We start from the raw sequence: 20,488 nt of genomic DNA, 5'->3' as shown, positions 1-20,488 counted from the left end.
TGCTCCGAATCGGGGCGGCGCTGCAATCCCCGATCGGCGACCCCAATGGCGCCTTTTAATGGAGATCTTTATTCCATAGTTGCCGGTGGGTGAATGCAGGTGAGGGCCTTCAAGTGAGAAGTGTGTGGTGAGGGGAGTGTATTAAAAATAAGTAGTGGGGAACCTGAATAGTGTTTATTAAATGACTGGGGTCCCACTCTTACAATAAAAACAATAGAGTGCGTAATATTACAGTTAGATTGACTGTATTACGCTGTGGTCATAGATGGTCAACATGTTTCTTGCTTAAGTAAAGTAACCGCAATTCTTCAGGACCAGGTGATTCACACACTCATTGGTAGTGGTAGTGGCTAATTTGACACTTACCACACATACAGCACCCTAATAAGTGGTGACTAGTGCAGGTTAGGAAAAATGCCTGAAAGAGAAAAATATATACAGGGACACAAACATACATGTAAGTAACAATCACATTGCGACAAGCATTATAGATCTTATCTCTTAACAACTACGATAATCAGTTGTCATGCAAATTCAATACTGCCAAGTGTTCAGCTATAAGGTGGTACTAGTTGTGAACACCCTATAGAAGTGGACTAAAAACGGGAGAATTTTAAAAAAATATATGTATTTTTGACCACTTCCCACTGTGACTGGTGCTAGGGCAGAAAATTAAGAACGCCGGATGCGCGAGGTGTTTGGTGGCATCGGGGCAGAGATAACAGTTTATTTTAGTTCAACCACTCACCCTTCACTGCAGGGCTGTAAAATCCAACGAGCTGGCGCTGGAGGCAGACACCGGATAGTACAGTGTCCTAATGATACACAGAGCGGCGACCAGCGGGCAGAAGGTGCAGCCGCAAGAAAATGGAATAGAGAGCTGATCATTTAGTAGCATGATCATATAATAAGGAAATCCGCATAAGATGAGGACCCAGGTGCCACGAGGGGATACTTACAGAAGTCCGTAGTACAGGACGCCTATCCACCTACCCTTGATCCACGCCGACTCGGGGGACGAATCTCAGAACTCCCGAAGGGATTATCTAGCGTAGACCAGCCAATCCGAGCCGTGCACTAATTGCTACGTCAGAGAGGTGCTGGCGGAGAGACTAGTGCGCGAGGTTTACTTCCGGTAGAGGAAAAGAGAGGAATATGGGCGTGTGGCAGGAAGCGCCGCGTAAACCACAGGAAGTGATGACGCGGGGTCACGTGTGACAACAGTGTTACGTGAGGAGCCCTTATTGGTTGTTAGAGCTGGGGTTGCTGTGGTAACCAAGTGAAATCGTGTCAGTCTGGAATGCTTGGACTGGACGTAATTCCACAGATCGAGCCGCGAAAAGGTATCTATATATGTGACAAATGCGTGTTGTTGGCACATGATGTAATGTCATCATTGTGTTGCCAACTCGCATATTTTACGTAGCCAGTTCGAATGTGAGGGAAACTGGCATGCATATATCATAGGATATCTATAGGTATCTAATGTGAAGTGATCATTTTGTTGACAACTTGCATGTTAGGGAAACTAAGTGTATCAGAGGATGCCTATAGGTACATGTATTAATATGCTCTGGTGTCTAAGCGTCACATGCTTAAACGAGGGGGGGCCCACACAGGTACAGAACGTCTATTGGAGACAGCTAGTTCTGTCACGTCAGATGTTTGTAAGGCTGCTCCACGGGATGTCCTCGTTCAATCCATCGGTATTAGAAGACAGTCTCATCACCCACCTCTGCTCCAGGGTGAACAGTTTGGTTTTGGTGACATTTTTAGGGGACTGGAGAACTACCCACTTGAAAGAGTCAGGGGAGTGGTTATTTTCACAGAAGTGCTTGGTCATCCTAGTGTTCATTTTTTTGCATCGGAAATTACTCCGATGCTCAATGATTCTCGTCTTCACTGATCTAGTCGTCATCCCTATGTAGGGTAAGTTACACGGGCAGGTTATCAGATAAACGCAGTAGGCAGTATTGCAGTTAGTGTGCGTTCTGCATTCCCACGTGGTCCCATTAGGGAAGACAATGTCTTTGGTTATTTTAGTTTGAGGACAAACCACACAGTTACCGCAAGGGTAGTGGCCCCTGACGGGAGGAAGGTTCCATAAAGTCGATTGATTGGTGTTCACTGGTGGTTTGGGTTTGGGTCTGGTATGTATTAATCTCTCCTTCAAATTGGTGGTGCGTTTGAAGGCAAAACGGGGGTTCGGTATTGTAAGTTCCCCGGTGTGGAGGATACCCCAATGTTTGTTAATGATTTTCTTGAGTTGTGAAGAGTTAGGGGTGTAGGTGATCACACAGGTGAGGCAGTCGTCAGTTTTTTTCTCTCTTGGTTCAAGTAACCCTTCCCTGTTATTGTTGCGGGCACGTTTGTAGGATCTCTGGATGTCCCGGTTCTGGTACCCCCTCTGGAGAAGATTGGTCATGAGGGTTTTAGACTCCTTTTTGAAGTCAGTAACAGCGCTACAATTCCTCCTAATACGGAGGAATTGACCAAAGGGTAAATTTTGTTTGAGCGCCCCAGGGTGGTAGCTGTTGAAATGTAGCAGACTATTTCTGTCAGTAGGTTTGCGATGTAGTGTGGTGCTCATTTGATGATCGTCTAATATGATCAGGAGGTCCAGAAAGGGAAGCTGGTGGTCAGAGATGGTACTCGTGAATTTTAAATATGGATTTAAAGTATTTATCCATTGGCAAAATTCATTGCAGTGTGCTTGATCACCCTTCCAAAGGATCAAAATATCGTCAATGAACCTCTTCCACAAAAGGATATTAGCTCTGTAAGGGTTCGATTCATTATGGATGGCTCGTTCCTCAAATGCTGCCATGTAGAGGCAGGCCACACTAGGGGCAAAGGTACTCCCCATCGACGTGCCCTGTGTCTGATGGAATAATTGGCCTTCAAACTCAAAAAAGTTCTCTGTAAGAGCTAGAGTGGCACATTCAATAATGAAAGGGCGGGGAGTAGGTGATACCCATTCCAGACTACTCAGTGCATCCTCTATAACATCAAGGGTAGCCCTCTGGGGGATATTCGTATAGAGGGCCTCAACATCGAGGGTGATGAGGAAGTCAACCTCTCCCTGATGTTGGGTGTCCTCTAGAAGCCTGAGTACATCGGTGGTGTCTCTTAAGAATGAAGGGGTGCTTTGGACTAGAGGTTTGAGAAAGTAGTCTGCAAACTGGGAGAGGGGTTCCAACAGGGAACCAATCCCCGAAACAATCGGTCTCCCTGGGGTCGGATTAGTGCCCTTATGTATTTTGGGGAGACAATAGAAGTAAGGAGTTCTTGGTTCGCCAATGACTAGAAAGTTAGCCTCTTTTTTCGTGATCCAGCCCTGAGTTTCGGCATGGAAGACCATGCTCGCGATCAGGGTCTTGAGCCTGTTGGTGGGGTCCTCCTGGATGGGAGTATAGTATTTCCTATCCCGTAACTGGCGTTCACACTCAGTGCGGTAATCACAGGTTGACATGATGACCGTAGCGCCACCCTTATCTGCTTGTTTTATGGTGATAAGGGGGTCGTCATTAAGTGAGCGTAGTGCTGCTTCTTCCTCGTTAGTGATATTGTGGAAGGTCGCAGTAGGTTTAGCTTGCTTCCAATCTTTAAGAACGGCCTGTTCATAAGTTAGCACCTCGTTAGGGACCATCCCGCTGTGTGGTGTAAAGGTAGAGGGTTTATGGAGGCCAGAGTCTTCACATTGACCCTCTGGTCCATCCTGAAAGTAAGCTCTAAGACGTACTTTGCGAAAAAAGGCCTGAATTTCACACATTTCTTTAAAGTGATCGACCTTAGGAGTAGGTACGAAGCCCAGACCCTTCTCAAGTACCCGCCTTTCTGTGTCATCTAGAGTGCGGGAAGAGAGGTTAACAACTAGTGTCTCTTGTTCTGGGCTTGGCTCCTGGTCTCCATGGATGTTGAGGGTTGATCCTGCCAGTGCACTTTCTTTTCGTCTCCTCTTCTCCGCCCTCTTCCTCTGCCCCAGCCTCTGCCTAAAAAAGGGGGGCCTTGTTGGTAGAAGGGAGGGGGCGGAGGGGGACCCGGTTGGAAGTTGGGAAAGTGCCAGAATGGTGGGGTTGGCTGGTATTGTCCCTGGAACGGGATCATAGGATAGTGGGAGTAGTTCTGTTGTCTCTGTCTATTCCGATTGTTAGAGAAGCTGCCCCCACTGGAATCGCTACTCGTATTGGAGTTGCGTCTGGAACCACTAGACTCCTCTTCAGAAGAGTAGCTGTTAAGCGTTGATGTATAATCCGCCTTAAGGTAGGGATAAACCTTTTCCTTATCAAACTTTTTTATATCTTTTTGTAGTTTGGTAATCTTCTGTTTCATTAAAAACTCTTTGTTCTCCGCTATTTCATTGTTGATTTCAGACAATTTAGTTTTGAAAATTGCCGTGGTTAAGGTGACTTTAACAGCCCCCTCCGCATTCTGAATTCTGATCAGAAGAGCATCAGCTAGTCTCTTGGACGTATTAATTATTAGAATCAACCAATCCCTGGTGCATTTCCATGACACCAGGGACCATTCCTTTTTGAAAATCATATCGTCAAGAAAGAGGCGAGGAAAATTTTTTACAATTAACCCATTCGGGGCGATATTGGCCCTCAGGTATTCTGTCATCATCGCTCCATGCAATGTGATTTTAAGCCATTCCCGTTTCAATGTGGTAAGGGTCATGAGGTCGTCTGATTGGGCTCCAGAGGTGGAACTGTTATCAGGCCCCAGAAGAGACGGAGTTCGTAGAATTTCTGCAGCTATGTCATCGCCAAAACTCAAACCTTGGCAATCATCCATGGTTGAGTATAAGGTTAGTCTAAGATAGAGGGGCAGCCAATGTACCCAAAATCAGGGGAAGGTAATGTATAACACAACAGAAAATATATATATATAAGGCCAACAGATAATCTAGTGCCTTATGTAGTGTAAATGGACCAAGGCTTCAAAATAATGAATGTCTCTGGTATCCTATGTAGTTCCTACGGGATGACCCCGTGTAAAACATGGTACTTAAAAAGAGGAGGAACAGGGGCTGTTTATGACAGGTCCAGCATACATAGCCCAGATGTACTCGAATAAGTAAGAAAGTATGCTGTTCCTAAAGAGAATTATTGGTGAAAAAAGAGATAAATGAGTCCCTGAGGTCAGGAGGAAAATCCTCCTTTAGGAAAAAGACCCTCACACACCCGGCAGACTAGCTGTCATATGTCGTCAGCATGTGGCCCAGATGTAAAGTGTCATCATCGGGTCTGCTCCGAATCGGGGCGGCGCTGCAATCCCCGATCGGCGACCCCAATGGCGCCTTTTAATGGAGATCTTTATTCCATAGTTGCCGGTGGGTGAATGCAGGTGAGGGCCTTCAAGTGAGAAGTGTGTGGTGAGGGGAGTGTATTAAAAATAAGTAGTGGGGAACCTGAATAGTGTTTATTAAATGACTGGGGTCCCACTCTTACAATAAAAACAATAGAGTGCGTAATATTACAGTTAGATTGACTGTATTACGCTGTGGTCATAGATGGTCAACATGTTTCTTGCTTAAGTAAAGTAACCGCAATTCTTCAGGACCAGGTGATTCACACACTCATTGGTAGTGGTAGTGGCTAATTTGACACTTACCACACATACAGCACCCTAATAAGTGGTGACTAGTGCAGGTTAGGAAAAATGCCTGAAAGAGAAAAATATATACAGGGACACAAACATACATGTAAGTAACAATCACATTGCGACAAGCATTATAGATCTTATCTCTTAACAACTACGATAATCAGTTGTCATGCAAATTCAATACTGCCAAGTGTTCAGCTATAAGGTGGTACTAGTTGTGAACACCCTATAGAAGTGGACTAAAAACGGGAGAATTTTAAAAAAATATATGTATTTTTGACCACTTCCCACTGTGACTGGTGCTAGGGCAGAAAATTAAGAACGCCGGATGCGCGAGGTGTTTGGTGGCATCAGGGCAGAGATAACAGTTTATTTTAGTTCAACCACTCACCCTTCACTGCAGGGCTGTAAAATCCAACGAGCTGGCGCTGGAGGCAGACACCGGATAGTACAGTGTCCTAATGATACACAGAGCGGCGACCAGCGGGCAGAAGGTGCAGCCGCAAGAAAATGGAATAGAGAGCTGATAATTTAGTAGCATGATCATATAATAAGGAAATCCGCATAAGATGAGGACCCAGGTGCCACGAGGGGATACTTACAGAAGTCCGTAGTACAGGACGCCTATCCACCTACCCTTGATCCACGCCGACTCGGGGGACGAATCTCAGAACTCCCGAAGGGATTATCTAGCGTAGACCAGCCAATCCGAGCCGTGCACTAATTGCTACGTCAGAGAGGTGCTGGCGGAGAGACTAGTGCGCGAGGTTTACTTCCGGTAGAGGAAAAGAGAGGGATATGGGCGTGTGGCAGGAAGCGCCGCGTAAACCACAGGAAGTGATGACGCGGGGTCACGTGTGACAACAGTGTTACGTGAGGAGCCCTTATTGGTTGTTAGAGCTGGGGTTGCTGTGGTAACCAAGTGAAATCGTGTCAGTCTGGAATGCTTGGACTGGACGTAATTCCACAGATCGAGCCGCGAAAAGGTATCTATATATGTGACAAATGCGTGTTGTTGGCACATGATGTAATGTCATCATTGTGTTGCCAACTCGCATATTTTACGTAGCCAGTTCGAATGTGAGGGAAACTGGCATGCATATATCATAGGATATCTATAGGTATCTAATGTGAAGTGATCATTTTGTTGACAACTTGCATGTTAGGGAAACTAAGTGTATCAGAGGATGCCTATAGGTACATGTATTAATATGCTCTGGTGTCTAAGCGTCACATGCTTAAACGAGGGGGGGCCCACACAGGTACAGAACGTCTATTGGAGACAGCTAGTTCTGTCACGTCAGATGTTTGTAAGGCTGCTCCACGGGATGTCCTCGTTCAATCCATCGGTATTAGAAGACAGTCTCATCACCCACCTCTGCTCCAGGGTGAACAGTTTGGTTTTGGTGACATTTTTAGGGGACTGGAGAACTACCCACTTGAAAGAGTCAGGGGAGTGGTTATTTTCACAGAAGTGCTTGGTCATCCTAGTGTTCATTTTTTTGCATCGGAAATTACTCCGATGCTCAATGATTCTCGTCTTCACTGATCTAGTCGTCATCCCTATGTAGGGTAAGTTACACGGGCAGGTTATCAGATAAACGCAGTAGGCAGTATTGCAGTTAGTGTGCGTTCTGCATTCCCACGTGGTCCCATTAGGGAAGACAATGTCTTTGGTTATTTTAGTTTGAGGACAAACCACACAGTTACCGCAAGGGTAGTGGCCCCTGACGGGAGGAAGGTTCCATAAAGTCGATTGATTGGTGTTCACTGGTGGTTTGGGTTTGGGTCTGGTATGTATTAATCTCTCCTTCAAATTGGTGGTGCGTTTGAAGGCAAAACGGGGGTTCGGTATTGTAAGTTCCCCGGTGTGGAGGATACCCCAATGTTTGTTAATGATTTTCTTGAGTTGTGAAGAGTTAGGGGTGTAGGTGATCACACAGGTGAGGCAGTCGTCAGTTTTTTTCTCTCTTGGTTCAAGTAACCCTTCCCTGTTATTGTTGCGGGCACGTTTGTAGGATCTCTGGATGTCCCGGTTCTGGTACCCCCTCTGGAGAAGATTGGTCATGAGGGTTTTAGACTCCTTTTTGAAGTCAGTAACAGCGCTACAATTCCTCCTAATACGGAGGAATTGACCAAAGGGTAAATTTTGTTTGAGCGCCCCAGGGTGGTAGCTGTTGAAATGTAGCAGACTATTTCTGTCAGTAGGTTTGCGATGTAGTGTGGTGCTCATTTGATGATCGTCTAATATGATCAGGAGGTCCAGAAAGGGAAGCTGGTGGTCAGAGATGGTACTCGTGAATTTTAAATATGGATTTAAAGTATTTATCCATTGGCAAAATTCATTGCAGTGTGCTTGATCACCCTTCCAAAGGATCAAAATATCGTCAATGAACCTCTTCCACAAAAGGATATTAGCTCTGTAAGGGTTCGATTCATTATGGATGGCTCGTTCCTCAAATGCTGCCATGTAGAGGCAGGCCACACTAGGGGCAAAGGTACTCCCCATCGACGTGCCCTGTGTCTGATGGAATAATTGGCCTTCAAACTCAAAAAAGTTCTCTGTAAGAGCTAGAGTGGCACATTCAATAATGAAAGGGCGGGGAGTAGGTGATTCCCATTCCAGACTACTCAGTGCATCCTCTATAACATCAAGGGTAGCCCTCTGGGGGATATTCGTATAGAGGGCCTCAACATCGAGGGTGATGAGGAAGTCAACCTCTCCCTGATGTTGGGTGTCCTCTAGAAGCCTGAGTACATCGGTGGTGTCTCTTAAGAATGAAGGGGTGCTTTGGACTAGAGGTTTGAGAAAGTAGTCTGCAAACTGGGAGAGGGGTTCCAACAGGGAACCAATCCCCGAAACAATCGGTCTCCCTGGGGTCGGATTAGTGCCCTTATGTATTTTGGGGAGACAATAGAAGTAAGGAGTTCTTGGTTCGCCAATGACTAGAAAGTTAGCCTCTTTTTTCGTGATCCAGCCCTGAGTTTCGGCATGGAAGACCATGCTCGCGATCAGGGTCTTGAGCCTGTTGGTGGGGTCCTCCTGGATGGGAGTATAGTATTTCCTATCCCGTAACTGGCGTTCACACTCAGTGCGGTAATCACAGGTTGACATGATGACCGTAGCGCCTCCCTTATCTGCTTGTTTTATGGTGATAAGGGGGTCGTCATTAAGTGAGCGTAGTGCTGCTTCTTCCTCGTTAGTGATATTGTGGAAGGTCGCAGTAGGTTTAGCTTGCTTCCAATCTTTAAGAACGGCCTGTTCATAAGTTAGCACCTCGTTAGGGACCATCCCGCTGTGTGGTGTAAAGGTAGAGGGTTTATGGAGGCCAGAGTCTTCACATTGACCCTCTGGTCCATCCTGAAAGTAAGCTCTAAGACGTACTTTGCGAAAAAAGGCCTGAATTTCACACATTTCTTTAAAGTGATCGACCTTAGGAGTAGGTACGAAGCCCAGACCCTTCTCAAGTACCCGCCTTTCTGTGTCATCTAGAGTGCGGGAAGAGAGGTTAACAACTAGCGTCTCTTGTTCTGGGCTTGGCTCCTGGTCTCCATGGATGTTGAGGGTTGATCCTGCCAGTGCACTTTCTTTTCGTCTCCTCTTCTCCGCCCTCTTCCTCTGCCCCAGCCTCTGCCTAAAAAAGGGGGGCCTTGTTGGTAGAAGGGAGGGGGCGGAGGGGGACCCGGTTGGAAGTTGGGAAAGTGCCAGAATGGTGGGGTTGGCTGGTATTGTCCCTGGAACGGGATCATAGGATAGTGGGAGTAGTTCTGTTGTCTCTGTCTATTCCGATTGTTAGAGAAGCTGCCCCCACTGGAATCGCTACTCGTATTGGAGTTGCGTCTGGAACCACTAGACTCCTCTTCAGAAGAGTAGCTGTTAAGCGTTGATGTATAATCCGCCTTAAGGTAGGGATAAACCTTTTCCTTATCAAACTTTTTTATATCTTTTTGTAGTTTGGTAATCTTCTGTTTCATTAAAAACTCTTTGTTCTCCGCTATTTCATTGTTGATTTCAGACAATTTAGTTTTGAAAATTGCTGTGGTTAAGGTGACTTTAACAGCCCCCTCCGCATTCTGAATTCTGATCAGAAGAGCATCAGCTAGTCTCTTGGACGTATTAATTATTAGAATCAACCAATCCCTGGTGCATTTCCATGACACCAGGGACCATTCCTTTTTGAAAATCATATCGTCAAGAAAGAGGCGAGGAAAATTTTTTACAATTAACCCATTCGGGGCGATATTGGCCCTCAGGTATTCTGTCATCATCGCTCCATGCAATGTGATTTTAAGCCATTCCCGTTTCAATGTGGTAAGGGTCATGAGGTCGTCTGATTGGGCTCCAGAGGTGGAACTGTTATCAGGCCCCAGAAGAGACGGAGTTCGTAGAATTTCTGCAGCTATGTCATCGCCAAAACTCAAACCTTGGCAATCATCCATGGTTGAGTATAAGGTTAGTCTAAGATAGAGGGGCAGCCAATGTACCCAAAATCAGGGGAAGGTAATGTATAACACAACAGAAAATATATATATATAAGGCCAACAGATAATCTAGTGCCTTATGTAGTGTAAATGGACCAAGGCTTCAAAATAATGAATGTCTCTGGTATCCTATGTAGTTCCTACGGGATGACCCCGTGTAAAACATGGTACTTAAAAAGAGGAGGAACAGGGGCTGTTTATGACAGGTCCAGCATACATAGCCCAGATGTACTCGAATAAGTAAGAAAGTATGCTGTTCCTAAAGAGAATTATTGGTGAAAAAAGAGATAAATGAGTCCCTGAGGTCAGGAGGAAAATCCTCCTTTAGGAAAAAGACCCTCACACACCCGGCAGACTAGCTGTCATATGTCGTCAGCATGTGGCCCAGATGTAAAGTGTCATCATCGGGTCTGCTCCGAATCGGGGCGGCGCTGCAATCCCCGATCGGCGACCCCAATGGCGCCTTTTAATGGAGATCTTTATTCCATAGTTGCCGGTGGGTGAATGCAGGTGAGGGCCTTCAAGTGAGAAGTGTGTGGTGAGGGGAGTGTATTAAAAATAAGTAGTGGGGAACCTGAATAGTGTTTATTAAATGACTGGGGTCCCACTCTTACAATAAAAACAATAGAGTGCGTAATATTACAGTTAGATTGACTGTATTACGCTGTGGTCATAGATGGTCAACATGTTTCTTGCTTAAGTAAAGTAACCGCAATTCTTCAGGACCAGGTGATTCACACACTCATTGGTAGTGGTAGTGGCTAATTTGACACTTACCACACATACAGCACCCTAATAAGTGGTGACTAGTGCAGGTTAGGAAAAATGCCTGAAAGAGAAAAATATATACAGGGACACAAACATACATGTAAGTAACAATCACATTGCGACAAGCATTATAGATCTTATCTCTTAACAACTACGATAATCAGTTGTCATGCAAATTCAATACTGCCAAGTGTTCAGCTATAAGGTGGTACTAGTTGTGAACACCCTATAGAAGTGGACTAAAAACGGGAGAATTTTAAAAAAATATATGTATTTTTGACCACTTCCCACTGTGACTGGTGCTAGGGCAGAAAATTAAGGACGCCGGATGCGCGAGGTGTTTGGTGGCATCGGGGCAGAGATAACAGTTTATTTTAGTTCAACCACTCACCCTTCACTGCAGGGCTGTAAAATCCAACGAGCTGGCGCTGGAGGCAGACACCGGATAGTACAGTGTCCTAATGATACACAGAGCGGCGACCAGCGGGCAGAAGGTGCAGCCGCAAGAAAATGGAATAGAGAGCTGATCATTTAGTAGCATGATCATATAATAAGGAAGTGCCGCGTAAACCACAGGAAGTGATGACGCGGGGTCACGTGTGACAACAGTGTTACGTGAGGAGCCCTTATTGGTTGTTAGAGCTGGGGTTGCTGTGGTAACCAAGTGAAATCGTGTCAGTCTGGAATGCTTGGACTGGACGTAATTCCACAGATCGAGCCGCGAAAAGGTATCTATATATGTGACAAATGCGTGTTGTTGGCACATGATGTAATGTCATCATTGTGTTGCCAACTCGCATATTTTACGTAGCCAGTTCGAATGTGAGGGAAACTGGCATGCATATATCATAGGATATCTATAGGTATCTAATGTGAAGTGATCATTTTGTTGACAACTTGCATGTTAGGGAAACTAAGTGTATCAGAGGATGCCTACGAGGACATCCCGTGGAGCAGCCTTACAAACATCTGACGTGACAGAACTAGCTGTCTCCAATAGACGTTCTGTACCTGTGTGGGCCCCCCCTCGTTTAAGCATGTGACGCTTAGACACCAGAGCATATTAATACATGTACCTATAGGCATCCTCTGATACACTTACACAGACTGACACGATTTCACTTGGTTACCACAGCAACCCCAGCTCTAACAACCAATAAGGGCTCCTCACGTAACACTGTTGTCACACGTGACCCCGCGTCATCACTTCCTGTGGTTTACGCGGCGCTTCCTGCCACACGCCCATATCCCTCTCTTTTCCTCTACCGGAAGTAAACCTCGCGCACTAGTCTCTCCGCCAGCACCTCTCTGACGTAGCAATTAGTGCACGGCTCGGATTGGCTGGTCTACGCTAGATAATCCCTTCGGGAGTTCTGAGATTCGTCCCCCGAGTCGGCGTGGATCAAGGGTAGGTGGATAGGCGTCCTGTACTACGGACTTCTGTAAGTATCCCCTCGTGGCACCTGGGTCCTCATCTTATGCGGATTTCCTTATTATATGATCATGCTACTAAATGATCAGCTCTCTATTCCATTTTCTTGCGGCTGCACCTTCTGCCCGCTGGTCGCCGCTCTGTGTATCATTAGGACACTGTACTATCCGGTGTCTGCCTCCAGCGCCAGCTCGTTGGATTTTACAGCCCTGCAGTGAAGGGTGAGTGGTTGAACTAAAATAAACTGTTATCTCTGCCCCGATGCCACCAAACACCTCGCGCATCCGGCGTTCTTAATTTTCTGCCCTAGCACCAGTCACAGTGGGAAGTGGTCAAAAATACATATATTTTTTTAAAATTCTCCCGTTTTTAGTCCACTTCTATAGGGTGTTCACAACTAGTACCACCTTATAGCTGAACACTTGGCAGTATTGAATTTGCATGACAACTGATTATCGTAGTTGTTAAGAGATAAGATCTATAATGCTTGTCGCAATGTGATTGTTACTTACATGTATGTTTGTGTCCCTGTATATATTTTTCTCTTTCAGGCATTTTTCCTAACCTGCACTAGTCACCACTTATTAGGGTGCTGTATGTGTGGTAAGTGTCAAATTAGCCACTACCACTACCAATGAGTGTGTGAATCACCTGGTCCTGAAGAATTGCGGTTACTTTACTTAAGCAAGAAACATGTTGACCATCTATGACCACAGCGTAATACAGTCAATCTAACTGTAATATTACGCACTCTATTGTTTTTATTGTAAGAGTGGGACCCCAGTCATTTAATAAACACTATTCAGGTTCCCCACTACTTATTTTTAATACACTCCCCTCACCACACACTTCTCACTTGAAGGCCCTCACCTGCATTCACCCACCGGCAACTATGGAATAAAGATCTCCATTAAAAGGCGCCATTGGGGTCGCCGATCGGGGATTGCAGCGCCGCCCCGATTCGGAGCAGACCCGATGATGACACTTTACATCTGGGCCACATGCTGACGACATATGACAGCTAGTCTGCCGGGTGTGTGAGGGTCTTTTTCCTAAAGGAGGATTTTCCTCCTGACCTCAGGGACTCATTTATCTCTTTTTTCACCAATAATTCTCTTTAGGAACAGCATACTTTCTTACTTATTCGAGTACATCTGGGCTATGTATGCTGGACCTGTCATAAACAGCCCCTGTTCCTCCTCTTTTTAAGTACCATGTTTTACACGGGGTCATCCCGTAGGAACTACATAGGATACCAGAGACATTCATTATTTTGAAGCCTTGGTCCATTTACACTACATAAGGCACTAGATTATCTGTTGGCCTTATATATATATATTTTCTGTTGTGTTATACATTACCTTCCCCTGATTTTGGGTACATTGGCTGCCCCTCTATCTTAGACTAACCTTATACTCAACCATGGATGATTGCCAAGGTTTGAGTTTTGGCGATGACATAGCTGCAGAAATTCTACGAACTCCGTCTCTTCTGGGGCCTGATAACAGTTCCACCTCTGGAGCCCAATCAGACGACCTCATGACCCTTACCACATTGAAACGGGAATGGCTTAAAATCACATTGCATGGAGCGATGATGACAGAATACCTGAGGGCCAATATCGCCCCGAATGGGTTAATTGTAAAAAAATTTCCTCGCCTCTTTCTTGACGATATGATTTTCAAAAAGGAATGGTCCCTGGTGTCATGGAAATGCACCAGGGATTGGTTGATTCTAATAATTAATACGTCCAAGAGACTAGCTGATGCTCTTCTGATCAGAATTCAGAATGCGGAGGGGGCTGTTAAAGTCACCTTAACCACGGCAATTTTCAAAACTAAATTGTCTGAAATCAACAATGAAATAGCGGAGAACAAAGAGTTTTTAATGAAACAGAAGATTACCAAACTACAAAAAGATATAAAAAAGTTTGATAAGGAAAAGGTTTATCCCTACCTTAAGGCGGATTATACCTCAACGCTTAACAGCTACTCTTCTGAAGAGGAGTCTAGTGGTTCCAGACGCAACTCCAATACGAGTAGCGATTCCAGTGGGGGCAGCTTCTCTAACAATCGGAATAGACAGAGACAACAGAACTACTCCCACTATCCTATGATCCCGTTCCAGGGACAATACCAGCCAACCCCACCATTCTGGCACTTTCCCAACTTCCAACCGGGTCCCCCTCCGCCCCCTCCCTTCTACCAACAAGGCCCCCCTTTTTTAGGCAGAGGCTGGGGCAGAGGAAGAGGGCGGAGAAGAGGAGACGACAAGAAAGTGCACTGGCAGGATCAACCCTCAACATCCATGGAGACCAGGAGCCAAGCCCAGAACAAGAGACGCTAGTTGTTAACCTCTCTTCCCGCACTCTAGATGACACAGAAAGGCGGGTACTTGAGAAGGGTCTGGGCTTCGTACCTACTCCTAAGGTCGATCACTTTAAAGAAATGTGTGAAATTCAGGCCTTTTTTCGCAAAGTACGTCTTAGAGCTTACTTTCAGGATGGACCAGAGGGTCAATGTGAAGACTCTGGCCTCCATAAACCCTCTACCTTTACACCACACAGCGGGATGGTCCCTAACGAGGTGCTAACTTATGAACAGGCCGTTCTTAAAGATTGGAAGCAAGCTAAACCTACTGCGACCTTCCACAATATCACTAACGAGGAAGAAGCAGCACTACGCTCACTTAATGACGACCCCCTTATCACCATAAAACAAGCAGATAAGGGTGGCGCTACGGTCATCATGTCAACCTGTGATTACCGCACTGAGTGTGAACGCCAGTTACGGGATAGGAAATACTATACTCCCATCCAGGAGGACCCCACCAACAGGCTCAAGACCCTGATCGCGAGCATGGTCTTCCATGCCGAAACTCAGGGCTGGATCACGAAAAAAGAGGCTAACTTTCTAGTCATTGGCGAACCAAGAACTCCTTACTTCTATTGTCTCCCCAAAATACATAAGGGCACTAATCCGACCCCAGGGAGACCGATTGTTTCGGGGATTGGTTCCCTGTTGGAACCCCTCTCCCAGTTTGCAGACTACTTTCTCAAACCTCTAGTCCAAAGCACCCCTTCATTCTTAAGAGACACCACCGATGTACTCAGGCTTCTAGAGGACACCCAACATCAGGGAGAGGTTGACTTCCTCATCACCCTCGATGTTGAGGCCCTCTATACGAATATCCCCCAGAGGGCTACCCTTGATGTTATAGAGGATGCACTGAGTAGTCTGGAATGGGTATCACCTACTCCCCGCCCTTTCATTATTGAATGTGCCACTCTAGCTCTTACAGAGAACTTTTTTGAGTTTGAAGGCCAATTATTCCATCAGACACAGGGCACGTCGATGGGGAGTACCTTTGCCCCTAGTGTGGCCTGCCTCTACATGGCAGCATTTGAGGAACGAGCCATCCATAATGAATCGAACCCTTACAGAGCTAATATCCTTTTGTGGAAGAGGTTCATTGACGATATTTTGATCCTTTTGGAAGGGTGATCAAGCACACTGCAATGAATTTTGCCAATGGATAAATACTTTAAATCCATATTTAAAATTCACGAGTACCATCTCTGACCACCAGCTTCCCTTTCTGGACCTCCTGATCATATTAGACGATCATCAAATGAGCACCACACTACATCGCAAACCTACTGACAGAAATAGTCTGCTACATTTCAACAGCTACCACCCTGGGGCGCTCAAACAAAATTTACCCTTTGGTCAATTCCTCCGTATTAGGAGGAATTGTAGCGCTGTTACTGACTTCAAAAAGGAGTCTAAAACCCTCATGACCAATCTTCTCCAGAGGGGGTACCAGAACCGGGACATCCAGAGATCCTACAAACGTGCCCGCAACAATAACAGGGAAGGGTTACTTGAACCAAGAGAGAAAAAAACTGACGACTGCCTCACCTGTGTGATCACCTACACCCCTAACTCTTCACAACTCAAGAAAATCCTTAACAAACATTGGGGTATCCTCCACACCGGGGAACTTACAATACCGAACCCCCGTTTTGCCTTCAAACGCACCACCAATTTGAAGGAGAGATTAATACATACCAGACCCAAACCCAAACCACCAGTGAACACCAATCAATCGACTTTATGGAACCTTCCTCCCGTCAGGGGCCACTACCCTTGCGGTAACTGTGTGGTTTGTCCTCAAACTAAAATAACCAAAGACATTGTCTTCCCTAATGGGACCACGTGGGAATGCAGAACGCACACTAACTGCAATACTGCCTACTGCGTTTATCTGATAACCTGCCCGTGTAACTTACCCTACATAGGGATGACGACTAGATCAGTGAAGACGAGAATCATTGAGCATCGGAGTAATTTCCAATGCAAAAAAATGAACACTAGGATGACCAAGCACTTCTGTGAAAATAACCACTCCCCTGACTCTTTCAAGTGGGTAGTTCTCCAGTCCCCTAAAAATGTCACCAAAACCAAACTGTTCACCCTGGAGCAGAGGTGGGTGATGAGACTGTCTTCTAATACCGATGGATTGAACGAGGACATCCCGTGGAGCAGCCTTACAAACATCTGACGTGACAGAACTAGCTGTCTCCAATAGACGTTCTGTACCTGTGTGGGCCCCCCCTCGTTTAAGCATGTGACGCTTAGACACCAGAGCATATTAATACATGTACCTATAGGCATCCTCTGATACACTTAGTTTCCCTAACATGCAAGTTGTCAACAAAATGATCACTTCACATTAGATACCTATAGATATCCTATGATATATGCATGCCAGTTTCCCTCACATTCGAACTGGCTACGTAAAATATGCGAGTTGGCAACACAATGATGACATTACATCATGTGCCAACAACACGCATTTGTCACATATATAGATACCTTTTCGCGGCTCGATCTGTGGAATTACGTCCAGTCCAAGCATTCCAGACTGACACGATTTCACTTGGTTACCACAGCAACCCCAGCTCTAACAACCAATAAGGGCTCCTCACGTAACACTGTTGTCACACGTTACCCCGCGTCATCACTTCCTGTGGTTTACGCGGCGCTTCCTGCCACACGCCCATATCCCTCTCTTTTCCTCTACCGGAAGTACACCTCGCGCACTAGTCTCTCCGCCAGCACCTCTCTGACGTAGCAATTAGTGCACGGCTCGGATTGGCTGGTCTACGCTAGATAATCCCTTCGGGAGTTCTGAGATTCGTCCCCCGAGTCGGCGTGGATCAAGGGTAGGTGGATAGGCGTCCTGTACTACGGACTTCTGTAAGTATCCCCTCGTGGCACCTGGGTCCTCATCTTATGCGGATTTCCTTATTATATGATCATGCTACTAAATGATCAGCTCTCTATTCCATTTTCTTGCGGCTGCACCTTCTGCCCGCTGGTCGCCGCTCTGTGTATCATTAGGACACTGTACTATCCGGTGTCTGCCTCCAGCGCCAGCTCGTTGGATTTTACAGCCCTGCAGTGAAGGGTGAGTGGTTGAACTAAAATAAACTGTTATCTCTGCCCCGATGCCACCAAACACCTCGCGCATCCGGCGTTCTTAATTTTCTGCCCTAGCACCAGTCACAGTGGGAAGTGGTCAAAAATACATATATTTTTTTAAAATTCTCCCGTTTTTAGTCCACTTCTATAGGGTGTTCACAACTAGTACCACCTTATAGCTGAACACTTGGCAGTATTGAATTTGCATGACAACTGATTATCGTAGTTGTTAAGAGATAAGATCTATAATGCTTGTCGCAATGTGATTGTTACTTACATGTATGTTTGTGTCCCTGTATATATTTTTCTCTTTCAGGCATTTTTCCTAACCTGCACTAGTCACCACTTATTAGGGTGCTGTATGTGTGGTAAGTGTCAAATTAGCCACTACCACTACCAATGAGTGTGTGAATCACCTGGTCCTGAAGAATTGCGGTTACTTTACTTAAGCAAGAAACATGTTGACCATCTATGACCACAGCGTAATACAGTCAATCTAACTGTAATATTACGCACTCTATTGTTTTTATTGTAAGAGTGGGACCCCAGTCATTTAATAAACACTATTCAGGTTCCCCACTACTTATTTTTAATACACTCCCCTCACCACACACTTCTCACTTGAAGGCCCTCACCTGCATTCACCCACCGGCAACTATGGAATAAAGATCTCCATTAAAAGGCGCCATTGGGGTCGCCGATCGGGGATTGCAGCGCCGCCCCGATTCGGAGCAGACCCGATGATGACACTTTACATCTGGGCCACATGCTGACGACATATGACAGCTAGTCTGCCGGGTGTGTGAGGGTCTTTTTCCTAAAGAAGGATTTTCCTCCTGACCTCAGGGACTCATTTATCTCTTTTTTCACCAATAATTCTCTTTAGGAACAGCATACTTTCTTACTTATTCGAGTACATCTGGGCTATGTATGCTGGACCTGTCATAAACAGCCCCTGTTCCTCCTCTTTTTAAGTAACACATCCCTGTGTGCCATGCCCACCTGCATGTGGCATGGATAAGTCACCCCTCTAGCAGGCCTTACAGCCCTAAAGGCAGGATGCACCACACCACAGGTGAGGGCATAGCTGCATGAGCACTATGCCCCTACAGTGTGTGTGCCATTCACAGACATTGTAAGTGCAGTGAAGCTATTTTGAGTACATGAGTTGGGAGTTGGTCAAACACAAACTTCCCAGTTCCATGATGGCTTTAATGATGTTTGGGAAGTTTGGTATCAAACTTCCTAGCACATTAAACCCACACTGATGCCAGTTTTGGGATTTAATGAAAAATGCACACAGAGGGCTTGTCCAGCAACTCTCCAACCTCATCCTCCAGTCATTGGTTCCCTTTGTCCAGTCTTTTGGGTCCAGCCAGCAGCCCTTTTCTGCGACCGACACCCTCCATTGAAATGCATTGGGTTCCCGACACCTACTAAGCACTCTGCACCCAGCAGCCCCAGCGCTACTGGTGGTGTGGACTTGGTGCAAACCAGTGAACCCCTTTGCCCTGATCTCAACCCTAGTAGCTTGGATCTTTAGACCGAGGTCCCTGCCCGTGAGCAGTCCCCAACCAAGGTGCCCCATTGGCTAATACTGGCAGCCTGCACTATGCACCCGGCCGCTCTAGTGCTGCTGGTGGTGTCCCTTGAGTGCCAACCTGAACCTTGGGGAACCTTGGTTCTATCCCCTAAAACTCCAAATCCAAAACCATTTTACATGCCTGTAACTTAACACTTTGTTCTTCCCATAGGACTGAATGATGGGTTTTCTCTGACAAAATCTTCTGTGCTGAACTGTCTTGTGCTGCACAAAAAAATGTATTGCTTGCACAAGAGGTAACCTGCTTACAAATGTCCTGTGTTGTGGAAACTGTGTTAGGAGTGTGTTTCGTATCAAACTAGAACTGTAATCTAAAAGTAATTACATGCATTCTTGAAGTTTACAAGTCGTTTTCTGCACTGAAAACCTAATTTGAATGATCCTAAGAACCCAGTTTTCACTGTATTGCTAAAAGTAACATTGTATGAAGAGTGCAACTTACCTGCTTGTAAGTAAATCTTGGTTCTAGAAATAAAATAACAAAATAACTTTTTATACAAAGAATTGGTCTGGATTCAGTCTTTGAGTGTGTGACATCATTTCTTGCCTGAGTGTGTACAACAAATGCTTAACACTACCCTCCTGATAAGCCAAACTGCTCAACCACACTGCCGCAAAAGAGAGTAAGGTATTATATACTTTAGTCTCTGCTATACCTCTGTGGATCCACTGGAATCTGTGCACACTATACCTTACTTTGGTATAGTATGTACCGAGCCAGGTTCCTACATCTTGGTTTTGCTCCTATGTGGGAAGTGTTTCCCTGTCATGTGTGATGACCACTGAGATGTGGTTATTGTCGCATCCTAATGAGGTGGGCAGGACCGCTGACTGGAGGTCGGTCAGTCCCATTTGCGAGGTGGTGTCAGGCAGACGTGCGTCCGCCTGATATCGTAATCGGTCCCTTAATCTGGTGGGTCCAGAAGGGGAATACCATCCAGGCCTCATTTGTTGGTATTTGAATGCTCCCCAGGCTGGCTCTCTACAATTGGGAATGCAGTGCCCTCTAGAGGCTGAGTTTATGACTGTTGGTTCTGTGGCCTAAAGATCATTATAAAAGACAAAGCCACATGGTACATGCTTGAAAATGCTTTATTCATGATGGTTTGA

General features: G+C 45.8%; 1 protein-coding gene across 1 annotated transcript in view; it reads right to left on the bottom strand.

The window, feature by feature from the left end:
* LOC146833291 (uncharacterized) overlaps positions 1-20,488 on the bottom strand; it is a 315,536-nt gene that overhangs the window by 283,100 nt on the left and 11,948 nt on the right. The window lies entirely within an intron of this gene.

Source organism: Triturus cristatus, chromosome 4_2 (assembly GCF_964204655.1).
Source record: "Triturus cristatus chromosome 4_2, aTriCri1.1, whole genome shotgun sequence".
Classification (NCBI taxonomy): Eukaryota; Metazoa; Chordata; class Amphibia; order Caudata; family Salamandridae; genus Triturus; species Triturus cristatus.
This window is presented reverse-complemented; position numbering and strand designations above follow the sequence as displayed.